The sequence below is a fragment of the Lepus europaeus genome, chromosome 4, assembly GCF_033115175.1.
Source record: "Lepus europaeus isolate LE1 chromosome 4, mLepTim1.pri, whole genome shotgun sequence".
NCBI lineage: Eukaryota > Metazoa > Chordata > Mammalia > Lagomorpha > Leporidae > Lepus > Lepus europaeus.
Genome location: NC_084830.1, coordinates 97,629,678 through 97,644,783, shown reverse-complemented (window position 1 = coordinate 97,644,783; position 15,106 = coordinate 97,629,678). Strand labels below are relative to the sequence as shown.

The 15,106-nt window shown below is 39.5% G+C and overlaps 1 protein-coding gene across 4 annotated transcripts in view; it reads left to right on the top strand.

The window, feature by feature from the left end:
* The window catches only part of SPIDR (scaffold protein involved in DNA repair), a 455,986-nt gene that overhangs the window by 117,644 nt on the left and 323,236 nt on the right, over positions 1-15,106 (top strand). The window contains exon 1 of one of the 4 annotated variants that reach the window (XM_062188523.1): positions 9,093-9,116. The exons of the other annotated variants lie outside the window; for them this stretch is intronic. The gene's annotated coding sequence lies outside the window, so the exon portion shown is untranslated. Of the gene's footprint in view, positions 1-9,092; positions 9,117-15,106 lie in introns of those variants that run through there. 4 annotated transcript variants of the gene reach the window in all.

The window sequence follows — 15,106 nt, the reverse complement described above, 5'->3', positions numbered from 1 at the left end:
CGAATCGATCATTTGGGGACACAGTGCCTGTGTGACTGGCTGCAGTTACTCAAACTGTGGTTCCCTAAAAAGAAAGCTGGTGTTCACCATAAATTACATTGTTTACACAGACTTTCTACACAAAGTGGTACAGTGTAGTCCAGGCTGGGAGCATACAAACCAATTCTATCCAGATATTCCAATAGCTCACATCCCAAGTGTTCAGGTCAAGGGCCAGTCATGAGAACAGGCCCTTCCGGGAATACCCATGGGTTAACACTTTCATGAACACTTCATAATTAGAATCTCTGATGGCATATATCTCAGAAACATAAAATATTCTGATAGTTATATTTTGAGCATATTCTTTTAGTAATATGATTATTTTTAGTCAGTATTACCTTTTTTCATGTAAGAAGTATCTGTATGACTTCACAAATCAAGGTCTGGACAACTTTATGGTATCATGAGTCTTTACAGTTTCATCAAGGTAAACATTTCATTTGAATTCACAATGTAACCAGATATTTTCCTGAGAGCAAGATTTCTAAGCTTTCCATGCCATTTCTGGTTTTTATAGGGACTGAAGGTACCTGGTACGTCTTTCCATAGTTCATGTTCTTGCATGAATCTCAAAGAGTAATCATTTTCAGAGATGACTTATCTCCATAATATTTTAGCTCATTGTGGCTAATAAAATTCACAACAGTGCATTAAACATTATCTTTTAGCTATTGAAATAATGATGAAACAAGTATTGTGAAACCGTATACCTTTTAAATTCCTTAATATTAAATGTCCTTGGTGTATCACCTCTCTTGAGCCTCATATTATTGGAAAAATATGTGGTACAAATTTCTTTAGAGATTATTTATTTGCCTTTTTCTCTTATTTGAAGTATAAAGGATAAATAAATATATATGCATATTTTCCCCTATTCTTCTTATTGTTGCTGTTTACTAGACAGAGCCTGCTACAATGTGTGTAGGATACTAAGTGGAGAGTGAGGATCCAGAGACTGTTATCTTGTTGTATACTCTGGACAACTACATAAAAATTATTTAGTCTTCTATTTCATTGGCCTTCTTTTACCTCAGAGTAATCTCATGAGGATTAGATAAACTTTGAGTACTTGAAGAGGCACCTTCATTTACATATAAGATATGGTGAGACACACTGCCTGCCAGAAACTCATCCAGGACCTTGGGAGCTGACCTGAGATCTGGAAGGAGACCCTGGCCCTCTGAAATAAATACTATTAGATTTACTTTATAGTTGAGTGTTTTGGGCCCTTAGTGGCTTGAGTTAATTGTGAATAAGCAGCCAGCTATGACTCTAAAGAGCAAAATCTGTATTTTGTGATTCTTTATAGTCCTTCTGATATCACACATCAAGCTACAAGAAGGGGTTTATGAACTTTGACAGGCAGTCATAAAAACTGTAGGGAGCAGTCATGAGATATCATAGGATAGGGCCAGTCAACAGCTTTACTGATTGGAGGGAAAGGAAACCCATCTAGCATATGCAGAACCACGTTATGTTGAAATAATGCTTCTTCACAAGAATATCTCTGAGCTTTTGAGAATATTTAGCTATATTCAGCATATGATGTTTAAGACTATAGAAGAAATAATGGAAAACTTCACTTCTATGGGATTTCACTAATGTGATTAAAATATGAAAGTCTGTGGGGGATTCACATTTATGAGACACTGGCAAGCTGGTGAATCTGTGGTCAGGTGGGTTAGGAAAGACACCGTCTAAAAAACTCAGATAGGTAACCATCCACAGGAACATATTAAAGGCTCCTCTAAATAAGGTTGGAATTTGTGAACTCAAGAGGCTTCCATAGCCTTGGCATCTCATGACAAGAGAGTCAGTTGTTAAATCAACAACAGGAGTCACTGTGCACTTACTCGCCATGTAAGATCTCTGTCCTTAATGTGTTGTACTATGCAAATTAATGGTAAAACTAGTATTCAAACAGTACTTTATACTTTGTGTGTCTGTGTGGGTGCAATCTATTAAAATCTTAGTATATATTAAGTTGATTTTCTGTATATAAAGATAATTAAAAATGAATCTTTTTTTTCACTTTCATATAAATGGCAGAGTGGACAGTGAGAAAGAGAGACAGAGAGAAAGGTCTTTCTTTTATCCATTGGTTCACCCCCTCAACGGCCGTTGTGGCTGGCGTGCTGCGGCCGGCGCACCGCGCTGATCCGAAGGCAGGAGCCAGGTGCTTCTCCTGGTCTCCCATGTAGGTGCAGGGCCCAAGGATTTGGGCCATCCTCCACTGCACTCCCCGGCCACAGCAGAGAGATGGACTGGAAGAGGAGCACCCGGGACAGAATCTGGCGCCCCGGCCGGGACTAGAACCCAGTGTGCCGGCACTGCAGGCAGAGGATTAGCCTATTGAGTCGCGGCGCCGGCCTAAAAATGAACCTTAATTAAGAATGGGATGGAAGAGGGAGTAGGAGATGGGATGGTTTGTGGATGAGAGAATGGTTATGGGGGGAAAAAACTGCTATAATACAAAAATTGTACCTTCGAAATTTATAGTTATTAAATAAAAATTTTCTAAAAAAAAAAAAAAAAAAAGAAAAGAAAAAGCTCCTGGGAAATCATGCTATGAGGAAACCTGAGAACTCCATTCAGCTGAGTTTATTAAACTGGTGTCTGTGGAGCTTCCTGGGCCCGTAATATCTGTAAGCCTGGCAACCATGGCAAGCTGTATGGAGGAGAACCACAGGGCCCCCAGCTTGGGGTTGTGTACTCAACCTTTATTGCTTTTGTTCTTGTAGGACACCTGCTAGATGCCCTTGAAGCCTCCTACTTTTTGCAGGGCTCTTTTCTCAGTTTTTTTCCATTTATCTCCTCCTAGTCCTCCATTGTATAAGATTGTTGTTAAGATTTATTTATTTAAAGGCAGAGCGGCAGAGAGGGAAAGAGAGAGAGTCAGCGAGCGAGCGAGCAGCCTGTGCTGGGCCAAGTCTAAGACGGGCACCAGGAACTCCATCCAGATCTCCCATGTGCATGGTAGGGGCCCAAGTACTCATGTTTATTTCTCTATCCAGGTATTGAGTATAGGTCTGAGTTGGATGACCTCTCAGGCTCCACCATACTGAGGGCATTGTGTGCTGCCCCCTACATGGCTCTGGCAGGAGGTAGCCAGACAGGTCATTCCACAGTTAATAGGAAAATCCCAGGGTTGTACAGTTGTCCTTGGAGAACAGGTGCTTTTCTTTGTCTATGATCACTGTAGACACAACATGCAAGATTCTGGGGTGGGGGAGTGGCAACCACTCTAGTGCAGTACCGTAAGACCTCCTGGCCTAGGCACTTTCTGTGCTTCTCTACTCTCAACTTCTGCTGCATGAACTTTGACCCAACAGTTTCCTTCCTTGAGCATTGTTACTTAACCTTTCCTCCCTCCCTCCATTTCTCTTAAGGTGTACCTTTGCCCTCCTTTCATTTTCCCTTGGCTCCTCAGAGTGGGCACCTTGGACATGAGAATGAGGTGGGGAGTGCTTTTATAAACTGCCTTGATAGAACTTGAGTCCTCTGATTCCCACTGGGCTGCAGCTTGAGGTTAGAAAGATAGATTTGGTTTGGGGAAGGCAAGCCAAGTGGTTTACAGAGGTGTAAGTATGGGTGTAGCTTGTTAAACCTGTTTACCTCTGAGATTTTTTTTTTTTTTCTTCTTGAATGTGTGAGAAAACCTGCAGGTTTTTGTTTACTTTCTCACTAACTGGCTCTGATTTCCATGGATTGAGTTTCAGCCCCCAAAAAGCACACCATGTGAACCGTGAAAGTATATCTCCTATCAGAGGTTTAAGCTTTTCTATTGTCTGGCATTGTGTTGCTTTTATTGATTTTCATTGTAATAGAAAATAAAACCCTGGTAGCAGTGGGGATTTTTTCTCCTATTGTCCATTTTCACACAGTGAAATACTTGATGACTAGCCAGAAAACAGCCCACTTTAATTAAGATGTGTTTGTGTTATGGTTCTACTAGAATGTAAAGACCACACAAAGTGAGGACTTTGACTTCCACCCCCCTGTAGCCCGCTCTCACTATATCCACTGTACCCACAGTGATTCCTGGTACTTAGAATAGGGTCTGGAAATGAAAGCACTTGGTAACCAGTTTGATAATGTGTTCCCACCAGTACCCTTTGATTCCCCCAGTTTTCAGAGCAGTGTCGACTTGGAAATTTTCCTTGCCATGGAGTATCTTCTGTAGCATTTTTGTTGTCCCCCTCACCCTATCTGCCCTCCTTAAAGTAGTCTGTATGGGAGTTATGGGCTAACAAGCAGTTGAATCCTGATTATTCTCATGTTCTTTCTTAAGCATTGCTGATTGTTCTCAGTTTGTAGTGTGACTTTAAGAAAAGAAGACAGAACCCAGGACAAATAGGGTGAACTCAACATAGCACTGCTCTGGGTAATCTCATAAGATTCTACCTGGACAGGTCTGGGCCTGGTCATGAATTGGGTGGGAGGCCTCAAAGAGCAGAAACCAGCACCCGGCAGGATGTGTGGTAAGAAGCATGCCTGGCCTGCAAGTTGGGGCGCAACCAGCACCTGCCCCACATGGCACCAGGTATACAAGATGTCCTCTGTGCCTTACCTTCTCATGTTGCTGGGGCCAAAAATGTGAGACTTATGTTTTTGTGCAAAACATGACCCAAATAAGCTGTTTTCTGTCTTGTAATTGGTTATCTCGAGGAATAGTTTTAGCTTAGTTTCTAGAAATCAGCTGGTACGCATTAGTCTACAAAGATCCCATTTACACATAGAGGTGATTATTTATTAGTGCTGTTCCACGGTTGCTCCTGGTGTGACCTTTCTATAAATTATAGAATTAAAAGCTTTATTTTCCAAATGTGAAAGAGCAGTGCTTCATCTGGCTAATTTGCTTCATTTGTCATTGAGGCAGCTTCCCCACAGAGGCACTGCATCATCTTATAATTAGACTTGACTTTCCTGACTGAATAGTTGAAGCATTTCACCTAGGAGGAATCTAGAAATGCAGACTTTCATACATGGATTTAGGTTAAGATTCAGTTTACACAAACTGGAACACTTCAGTTTTGGATAACTCTTCAGGTATTTAGGGTGATCATTGACTAGAATCTTTTCTGAACGTTTTTTGAAGAAATTTATAGATAAGATTACAAAATGTAATATTGGCATTAAGAGTATCATATTAAATGCACAAGGCATTATGCAGATTTTTCCAGTTTTAAATTTAAAGTTTCCAGATTTATAGTTCTCCAAAATTATTTTTTAAAGAAAAGTCAATGATATTACTGAATGTCTACCTTTTTATTATTGGCTTTTCTGGTTAGATCACCTAAGTAAACCTGTGCTTCTTGTTTTACCAGAGCTGCATTTCCCCTGCCCCAGCATTGCATATCTTACCAAAAATAGGCAGATTTTAAGAGAGAAATAACAGGTCTTTGTTTTTTTCTTATCATCTTAGCGTGCAATATTATAACATGTCAAAATCAAGAATCCCCAAAAGGAAAAGAAGTCATGGAGTCATTGTGATTTTTTAATATACACCTGTGGAAGGCTGTCTGCAGTGAGATTAAGGTCAGAAATTCACATTAACTTGAGGGAATCTAGGAACCAGGGTACTCCTGCTAGTACATCTTCACCTGTATACATTGCAAGAACATCTTACTAGATCCTTTCTTCTCCAGTGGCCTCTTTTTTTTTTTTTTTTAAGATTTTCTTATTTATTTGAAAGAGTTAACAGAGAGAGCGAAGGAGAGGCAGAGAGAGAGAGAGAGGAAGAGAGGTCTTCCTTCCGCTCGCTCACTCCCCAATTGACCAGAATGGCTGTAACTGCGTCAATCAGGAGCCAGGAGCCAGAATCCTCTTCCCTTGAGGGTGCAGAGGCCCAGGAACTTTGACCATCTTCCACTGCTTTCCCAGGCCATAGCAGAGGGCTGGAACGGAAGTAGAGCAGCCAGGACTCAAACAGATGCCCATATGGGATGCCAGCATGGCAGGCAGCAGCTTTACCTGCTACGCCACAGCGGCAGCACCTCTGGTGGCTTCTTAAACAAGCACCTGTGTTTCCAGCCTTCTGCCAGATGTTCTATGCTAGGCTTTTGACCATTAAAACTCCAGATAGTATCTTCCCCTTTCTTTGTTCCTGAATGTGTTCCCTATTTCAATTACTAATACATCATCCTCGGTGTCATGAACTTTGGCCTCTCTTAATACTTCACTTGAACTGATTGACTCTTACTTTGAAGTATTTTCATTAGTAATATTTGGTTACTGAACAGTTTTAGAATAATAATTATTAAAGTAGTGGGCCGGAAATGAATCAGCACTTGCTAGTGTACTGAATTATGCCTAGTCCATTAAAAGGCTACATTAGCTCAATTTGCTAGAGTAAACTTGCTGGGAATGGTAACTAGTCAGAAGCACAGGTTCAGACTTCTGGAGTGAGGAGCCACATCAAATGGGTGTGGGCCAGTTTGTCCCTCAAATTCATCATTATTCCAGGAAAATAAATTTTAAGCATGGGCCGGCGCCGTGGCTCAACAGGCTAATCCTCCGCCTTGCGGCGCCGGCACACCGGGTTCTAGTCCCGGTCGGGGCACCGATCCTGTCCCGGTTGCCCCTCTTCCAGGCCAGCTCTCTGCTGTGGCCAGGGAGTGCAGTGGAGGATAGCCCAAGTGTTTGGGCTCTGCACCCCATGGGAGACCAGGATAAGCACCTGGCTCCTGCCATCGGAACAGCGCGGTGCGCCGGCCGCAGCGCGCTACCGCGGCGGCCATTGGAGGGTGAACCAACGGCAAAGAGGAAGACCTTTCTCTCTGTCTCTCTCTCTCTCTCACTGTCCACTCTGCCTGTCAAAAATAAAAAAAATAAAAAAATAAAAAAAATTTTAAGCATGGTCCCCACCATTGATAGATCTATTGATTTATCTTTATGTAAGAGGATACATGTGCTCCTCCTGTCCACACACACACACACACAAACACATTTATTTACTTACACTTCAAAAAATCATCAGTTTTTAGAGCTGGCGTTATGGCTCAGCAGTTTATGCTGCCACTTGCAGCAATGGCATCCCATAACAGTACAGGTTCAAGTCCTGGCCATTCCACTTCTGATCCAGCCTCCTGTTAATGTTCCTGGGAAGGCAGCAGGTGATGGCACAAGTAGTTGAGCCCTTGCCACTTATGAAGGGACTAGAATGGAGTTCCCAGCTCCTGGCTTTGGCTTGACCTAGCCCTGGCTGTTATGGCCATTTGAGGGGTGACTCAGTGGTAGAAGATCTCTCTTTCTCTCTTTGTTTCTCCTCTTTTTCCTCATTCTCTGTCACCCTGCCTTTCAAATCAATACATAAATAAATCTTTAAAAACGAAAATTATAATTAAAACTGTGTTATGATTACAGTTTTTCTAATTAATAGGAAGTATGTACTTGCCATTTTTACCATTTGCTTTCATTTTCCTGACTAACAGAAATTCCAGGTAGTCTGTTCATCTTTTTTAATGTAGTGTTGCAGTAAACTCAGTATCCCTAAATAACACAAGACAGGATTAGTAGAAAATATTCATGTTTTGATATGTGGTATTTAATTTTCCTAACTTTCTGTTTTGGTAACATATTTACTAAACGCAAATTGGAAAGACAGAAGTTCAAATGATAACAGTTTATCAAGGATTTAATTTCTCCTCATTGGATTGTTATGCCTACCTTGACTATATTAGCATAAATAGGTTTATTGAATGAATTAATGAGTGAGAGTTTAACATTTATTTTTAAGATCCACCTTAAAGCAAAACACTCAGTGTTTTAGTGAAACTTCTCTCAAACCTTTGTTCTTGTGTTAGCCTTTGAGAGAACATAGCTTTAATGATACTTCTCTATTTCTGTAACTTTCAAGACACTGAAAGAAAGCTTCCATTTTACTGAAGACAAATGAAACAAATCTAGCATTGAAGAAAAGTTGGAAATATCAAAAATCATTGTTTCATTTTTTTTTAACCCTTAAGTGTAGTTTTTACTGGTATTTCTGGCTCATGTTGCTCATATTTTTAAAAATTTTTTTCAGTTAGTGGCAAGTATTTTAAAATCAGGAGAATTGGGGGCTGGTGCTGTGGCACAGTGTGTTAAAGCCCTGGCCTGAAGTGCTGGCATCCCATATGAGTGCCGGTTCTAGTCCCAGCTGTTCCTTTTCTGATCCAGCTCTCTGCTATGACCTGGGAAAGCAGTAGAAGATGCCCAAGTCCTTGGGTCCCTGCACCTGCATGGGAGACCTGGAAGAAGCTCCTGGCTTCTGGCTGCGGATCGGCACAACTCTGGCCGTTGCGGCCATCTGGGTAGTGAACCAGCAGATGGAAGACCTCTCTCTGTCTCTACCTCTCTCTGTAACTCTGTCTTTCAAATAAATAAAATAAACCTTAAAAAAATCAGGAGAATTCACTTAAAATTGAGATTTCTTTACCTCCTCCTGAAATACAACAAAATTGGGTAATGATTGTCTAGATTCTCCAGGCCATTGCAGGGGTCAGCTGGGTCAGTTGCTAGCCAGTTGTTGGTGATTTCTGCTGCTTCCTCCCTGCACTCTGGAGGCCCTCAAGTTTAGAGTCTTTGCTAAGACATTCTGTTGGTGACTCAAACCGATGACTATTGATATATTTATATATCTAGATGGCCTAAGAAATATTTCTCTATTTCTTATTTTATTCATTTTGAAACGAGAACGTCTCTAGTTACTAAATAACTTGAAATGAAGAGTTGTCTCCTACCCATTAGTTGGGTTCCTGACTGAATCTCTCTCATTTTTGTTCTTCTCTCCCCATTTTGTTTTTTGTTTTTGCCTCTCTTGAAATCTGAATGTCTGGATCCTCCAGAAAACTTTTCTTCTTCCCTACTTTGAGTTTAATAATACTCATGGAAGAATATTAAGAAATTAATAATATTCATGCAAAAAGCCTTCCAGTTAAAATAATGATTTAATTGAAAAGTAGCCATTTTTTTTTTTTTTTGACAGGCAGAGTGGACAGTGAGAGACAGAGAGAAAGGTCTTCCTTTTGCCGTTGGTTCACCCTCCAATGGCCGCCATCTTAGCAACCGAAGTAAATGCATTAAATTTCTCTGTAAGTCTTCAACCACTGTTCTGTGTATGTAAGAGCATTTGTGTGTATTCCTCTGTATTTGTTTTTGTACCCATAAAGTCTTGATATATACATTGTTTTTGTAATTCTCTATGTCCTTATCATGACTTAGGGGCTACCTCCTTCTTAATGGTTGCATTATATTTTCTTGTGTAACTACCATAACCAGCACATGATTAATGAATGATTGTAGGTTGTTTTTAAAATAATTATGCTGCAGTGTCTGTACCTCCACCTACATACCTGTCTGTGTAATTAATATGCCAACTTTTTCTCTCTTCAGATAGGTAGTCAGTTATCCCCAAATAGGCTTTTACTCCTTCTGTATTGTTCCTTACACACTACAAGCTTATCCCTGTGCTATTTACTTACCAAGTAGTTGAAAAGGATAATCAACTCAAGAAAAAGTCCCAAATCCGTAGAGATCATTTATTGCATCATTGCAATATTACAAATTGATCTTGTCATCTGGGACTGAGTTCTACATTAATGTGATTGAAGTCTCTTTACAGGGTTCCTTTGGGGCCTTTCACAATAACTTTGTGTCTCTTTAGAGTAAGAATGACATTTTCTGGATGTTGACAGTATGCTGAGAATGGTTTTCATTCTCATAGTAAATGCAGCAAAGGGACCAAGTAGGTTTTTTTGGTTTTTAGTTCACTGATTTGGACTCTTTATTTTTCTTATTTTTTTTATATATGAACTTAGACTTGTGTTTTCATCTATTTCTGGAATTTCATTTCTATTTCATTGATTTGTCTATTCCTGGGTTGGTATCAAGCTTTTAATAACTGTAATCTTACAGTATAATTTATTAGCTGGTAGGAGTAATTGCCCTTCACTTCTTTTCTTTTCTAGAAGGTTCCTTGCTTGAATTTTAGAAAGCTGGAGGGAAGTTCTTTAATTGGGTGATGCGTCTTGGTGTCAGAAAAGCATTTCATAATGTATGTTCACTCTTTGCTGATCTGAGGTTCAAAGGTGTTCACTGAGGTCTCACAGCTCAGTGAGTGCTCAGCCGTTTGCAGTCATGGAGGCCAGCAGCTCCTTGAAAGAGTGCAGTTGGGAGTGGGGAGCAGGGAGCTTGGTACTCCACCCTGATAAAAACCGCTGTGGGGGCTTGAGCAGGCCTCATTTTTATAGGACACATCTCCCACACAGTGACTACCTTTCAGACATGAGGAGTTTTCTGTCATCATTTTACATTCAGCTGTTGTGAGGAACAAGCGAGTGAGTACCTGTGTGAGTCCTTTAAAACTAAAGCCTGGTAGGACAACTTGATGATAGTGGTAATGATGCTATTGTGGTTATTCTTGTTGTTTTTTATTTACTTTAGTTGGAGGAAGCCTCCTGGGGTAGATCAAGTGTAGAAGCAGTGGAGATTTACTTAGAGGTATTACCATCATGGCACTTGGTAGGGAGAAGAGTAGGGGACACCTCTGAGTGAATTTTACAGGCAGGACTCACTGACAAACTTACCATCTGTGGGCTTCTGGTTTGAGTACCTGGGTGGAATGTGGAGTTACTAGGGCAAACAGCTGGTTGTGAGGAGTACATTAAGAGTTCAGTTTTGGGGCGAGTGTTGTGGCATAGCAGTTAAAATTTCTGCCTATGACGCCAGCATTCCATATGGACGCCAGGTTGTATCCCAGCTCCTCCAGTTCTGATCCAGCTAGCTCCTTGCTAATGGCCTCAGAAAGCAGTGGAAGGTAGCTCAAGTCCTTGGGCCCCTGCTACCCATGTGGGAGACTCAGGTGAAGCTCCTGACTCCTGGCTTCAGCCTGGCCCAACTCTGGCTGTTGTGGCCACCTGGAAAGTGAATCAGTGGATGGAAGATATTCTCTTTCTCTATCTCCCTCCCTCCCTCCCTCTCTGCTCTCTCTTTCTCTCTCTCCTGCTCTCTTTGTGACTCTTGACTTTTAAAGTGAATAAATAAGTCTTTAAAAACTAAGTTCAATTTTGAACTTAATCAAATTAAGATACTGGTAAGTGTGTGAATTGAACGATCTGAGAGCAGATGTACAACTCTGCGATGTAGAGAATTATGCACAGATGTTTGCAGTAACTTTCTATTAGTCTTCCCTTGTTAACTTCTTCTCAGTGTACCTTCTAAGTTCATCTTCCTTACTGATTCAGCCATTTTCAGAAGCTTTCTGCTTTCTTCAGAAGATGTTTGAAGTCTTAAAGTTGATATTCAAAATCCTCTACAACAGGGCTGGCATTATGGCATAGCAGGTGAAGCTGCCATCTTTAATGCCGACATCCAATATGGCACCAGTTTGTGTCCAGACTGTTCCACTTCCTATTCAGCTTCAGCTCCTGGATGATGGCCAAGTGTTTGGGCCCCTGCCACCTACATGGGAGACATGGAAGAAGCTCCTGGCTCCTGACTTCAGTCTGGCCTAGCCTTGGTCCTTGCAGTCTTGTGGGGAGTGAATCAGCAGATGGAAGATTCTCTCTCTCTTTCTCTCTCTCTATTTGTGTCTCTCACTCTCACTCTGTAATTCTTTGAAATAAATAAATAATCTTTTTTTAAGATCCTCTACAACTTTCCACTCACCCAGTCTGTAGGATTATGTATTTTATTATCTCTTGTTACTCAATATGAACTCTAAATTTTCACTTACTTGCACTTATCTATATATCTATATATCATAAATATCCATTGTATTTTCCTGCCTATGGGTTTTCATCCATCCCTCTTTGTGCATCTGTATCTGTTAAGAATTTTCGAATCCTTTGAGGACCAGTATAGGTTTTACATCTTCCAGGATGTCTGCTGTTTTCAGATGACTCAGAAATAAGGACTCCATTCTCTGTTCATTTGGAATATTCATACGAGTCATTCATATGTTATTTCCATGCTTGAATTTCTTTATGCAATAGTGTCTCATTAAATAGTTATCTCCCATAATACTTTTTTAAAAACTTTTATTTAGTAAATATAAATTTCCAAAGTACAGTTTATGAATTACAATGGCTTTCCCTCCCATAACTTCCCTCCCACCCGCACCCCTCCATCTCCTACTCCCTCTCGCATTCCATTCATATCAAGATTCATTTTCAATTATCTTTACATACAGAAGATCAATTTAGTATATATTAAGTAAAGATTTCATCAGTTTGCACCCACACAGAACATAAAGTGTAAAATACTGTTTGAGTACTAGTTATAGCATTAATCACATTGTACAACACATTAAGGACAGAGATCTTACATGAGGAGTAAGTACACAGTGACTCCTGTTGTTGACTTAACAAATTGACACTCTTGTTTATGGCGTCAGAAATCTCCCTAGGCTCTAGTCATGTAGTCATGAGTTGCCAAGGCTATGGAAGCATTTTGAGTTTGCCGACTCTGATCTTATTTAAACGAGGTCATGGTCAAAGTGGAAGTTCTCTCCTCCCTTCAGAGAAAGGTACCTCCTTCTTTGAAGGCCTGTTCTTTCTACTGGGATTGTACTCGCAGAGATCTGTCATTTAGAGCCTTTTTTTTTTTTTTTCCAGAGTGTCTTGGCTTTCCATGCCTAAAATACTCTCATGTCTCCCATAATACTTTAAACATGGTGTGTACCAGGTAAATATTTATTTAAGGGAAATTTTCTTTTTTGGAAATATTTAGCTGGAAGTTAGCTTCTTGGTAGCAATTACCAGAAAAAAAAAAATCCTGCCTAGTTTTAAAAGAAGAAGAAATCTTTCAAAATAAATATATAAATAAATAAAGAAGGAATTTATTGGAAAAATGCTGGGTATCCTGAGGAATCTAAAATAAAGTTGAAGGATGAACTGGGCCTCAGTTCAGCTTGGGGAACCTCAACAATAGAGCTCCTGCACTTTTAATGGAGAACTGTAAGTAGTGTAACTTACTAGCTTCCACTTCCCAGACTTTATCACTGCAAAATCTGGTGGAAGAGACTCTGATGGGATCAACTTTGGTCAGTTGTCCATCTGTGATCAATCAGCCCTGATGCCTGAAAGAGGTCTTAGTGAAGATGCATGGTTGCTGAGATGTGAGAGACCCTGTGGCTGCCTGAAGGTTGAAGGCTGTGTTTTCATGGATAGTGAGGTTGATTCTCTGTAAAGTTAGAAGTAAATTGCACCAGATATTACTCTCAAAGTACTGCTAACCTTTGGAATCTGGGTCAATATTGACTACTTCATACTTTGGATAAATTGCAGATGACATCAACCAAGGGCAGTTTAGGATGTTGTTGTGGAAACAGTACCAGGCTGTTTCCCTTGGTGACTGATTTCCCAGAAACTCCTGCTTGCTTAAATTTTATTTTTGTTGCTTATGATGCTTAATCTCTTATTCAGAAGGCTCCTTATTCCAAAGTTGCTTACATCAGGAAAAGTGATTCCTTATAGTTGTAATTGTATTGTGTTTTAAGCACTTGCAAATGATGGTTATAGATATATTGACACTTTTTGTTCTGTGACTTTGACCACTGCAGTTGTTTTTCTGCTGTAAAAGATCCTTATTAACTCTTTTGTATTATTTCTGTAAATGATTTTTATACCTGAAGAAATGAATATATAACAGTGTTAAGAGGGAGCTCGTCATTAGTTAGCTTTCTAAAGATAGCAGAAAAAAGTTGGAAAATATGTTTTTAAAAAATATATTGTTAATCTTTATTTTGACACTTGAAATCTATTTTTTGTGTATAAAATAACACATTTCTTAGTGAAGATAATTTGGTTAAGAACAAAATTTCCAAGGAAGAAAAATTTTACCCACATAACCTTGGGTCACTGTTTATCATTAGTTAATCTATCAGGAATAACTGGTTAAAAAAGTCTCTGGGTAAAAGAATTTTCTTAAGGTCCTAGAAAATATGTCAGTGTTGTGTGTTGAGTTTATCCTCTGTGACTTTAAGTTCAAAAAACAATTTTCTGACTGCCTTTTTTATTTTAACAACACACATCCAGGTAATAAAAGAGATTCATTGTGTCTCTTACTAGAGAAATGAGTGAAGCATATGAACAGGCCCTTCACTGAAGAGAAAATATGAAGGGCCAGTAAACAAGTGCACAGATGCTCAGCCATATGAATCATCAGAGACATATTAGAGAAATACTGTTTTACACTCAACAGATAGATAACACTTTGGTTTATAAAAATATATAAACTGATGCTGCATTACAGATTTCAAACACTGCTAGTAGGTCTATCAGTACAGTGGCTCCACAGAGTGATCTCACAGTTATGGGTAAAGATGAGAATGGACTATCCAGTAATCCCCTGAGTTGATGTACATCACAGAGAATCTGCCATGTGCATGCCCAGTGAAACAAATACATGTGTGGTGCAGTAGTACTGCAATGTGAAATAATGCAAAATCTTAAGAATCTAGCAATAGTGAAATAGATAAATAAAAAAATGGTATATTCCGACTCTGGAATACTATGTAGAAATGAAAACTAATATGTCCTGTTCTTGCAAAATAGTGTTATACATGTGTATGAGTATACAGTGACATACACAGGATATTAATGAAAGCCTAATCCAGGAGGTAGGCATAGGAAGAGAGATAAAGGAAATTTCAACTATGTCATTCAAAAATATTCTAGAGTAATTATTTGTTATGTGCCTTTGACCTTTATGTAGAAATCCTCTTGCAAATCAAGAAGACAAATCTTTACAGAATAAATGTACAGTTTTAAAATAGAAAATTAAAAACCTAGATGTGTGTATAGATTACTATTGGGGCTAGAAAGAACAGCTAGCATTTACTAAATGCCCAACATATTGGGTTTTACTGCATCACCAATTGGTAAATGGGAACATCACTAAGATCCCTAAAGTAGCCTGCTAATATGGAGTAGGGCCCAGACTAAGACCACATAAAAGTAAAGTCTCTTAGTAAATACTTTATTGGCTAAAATTACTCCATGTGATCTTCTGTCTTCTTTGCTACATCTGCATATGAAATTGTCTTGTGAACCACTTTGTATGTTTAGTTTTTAATGTTTTC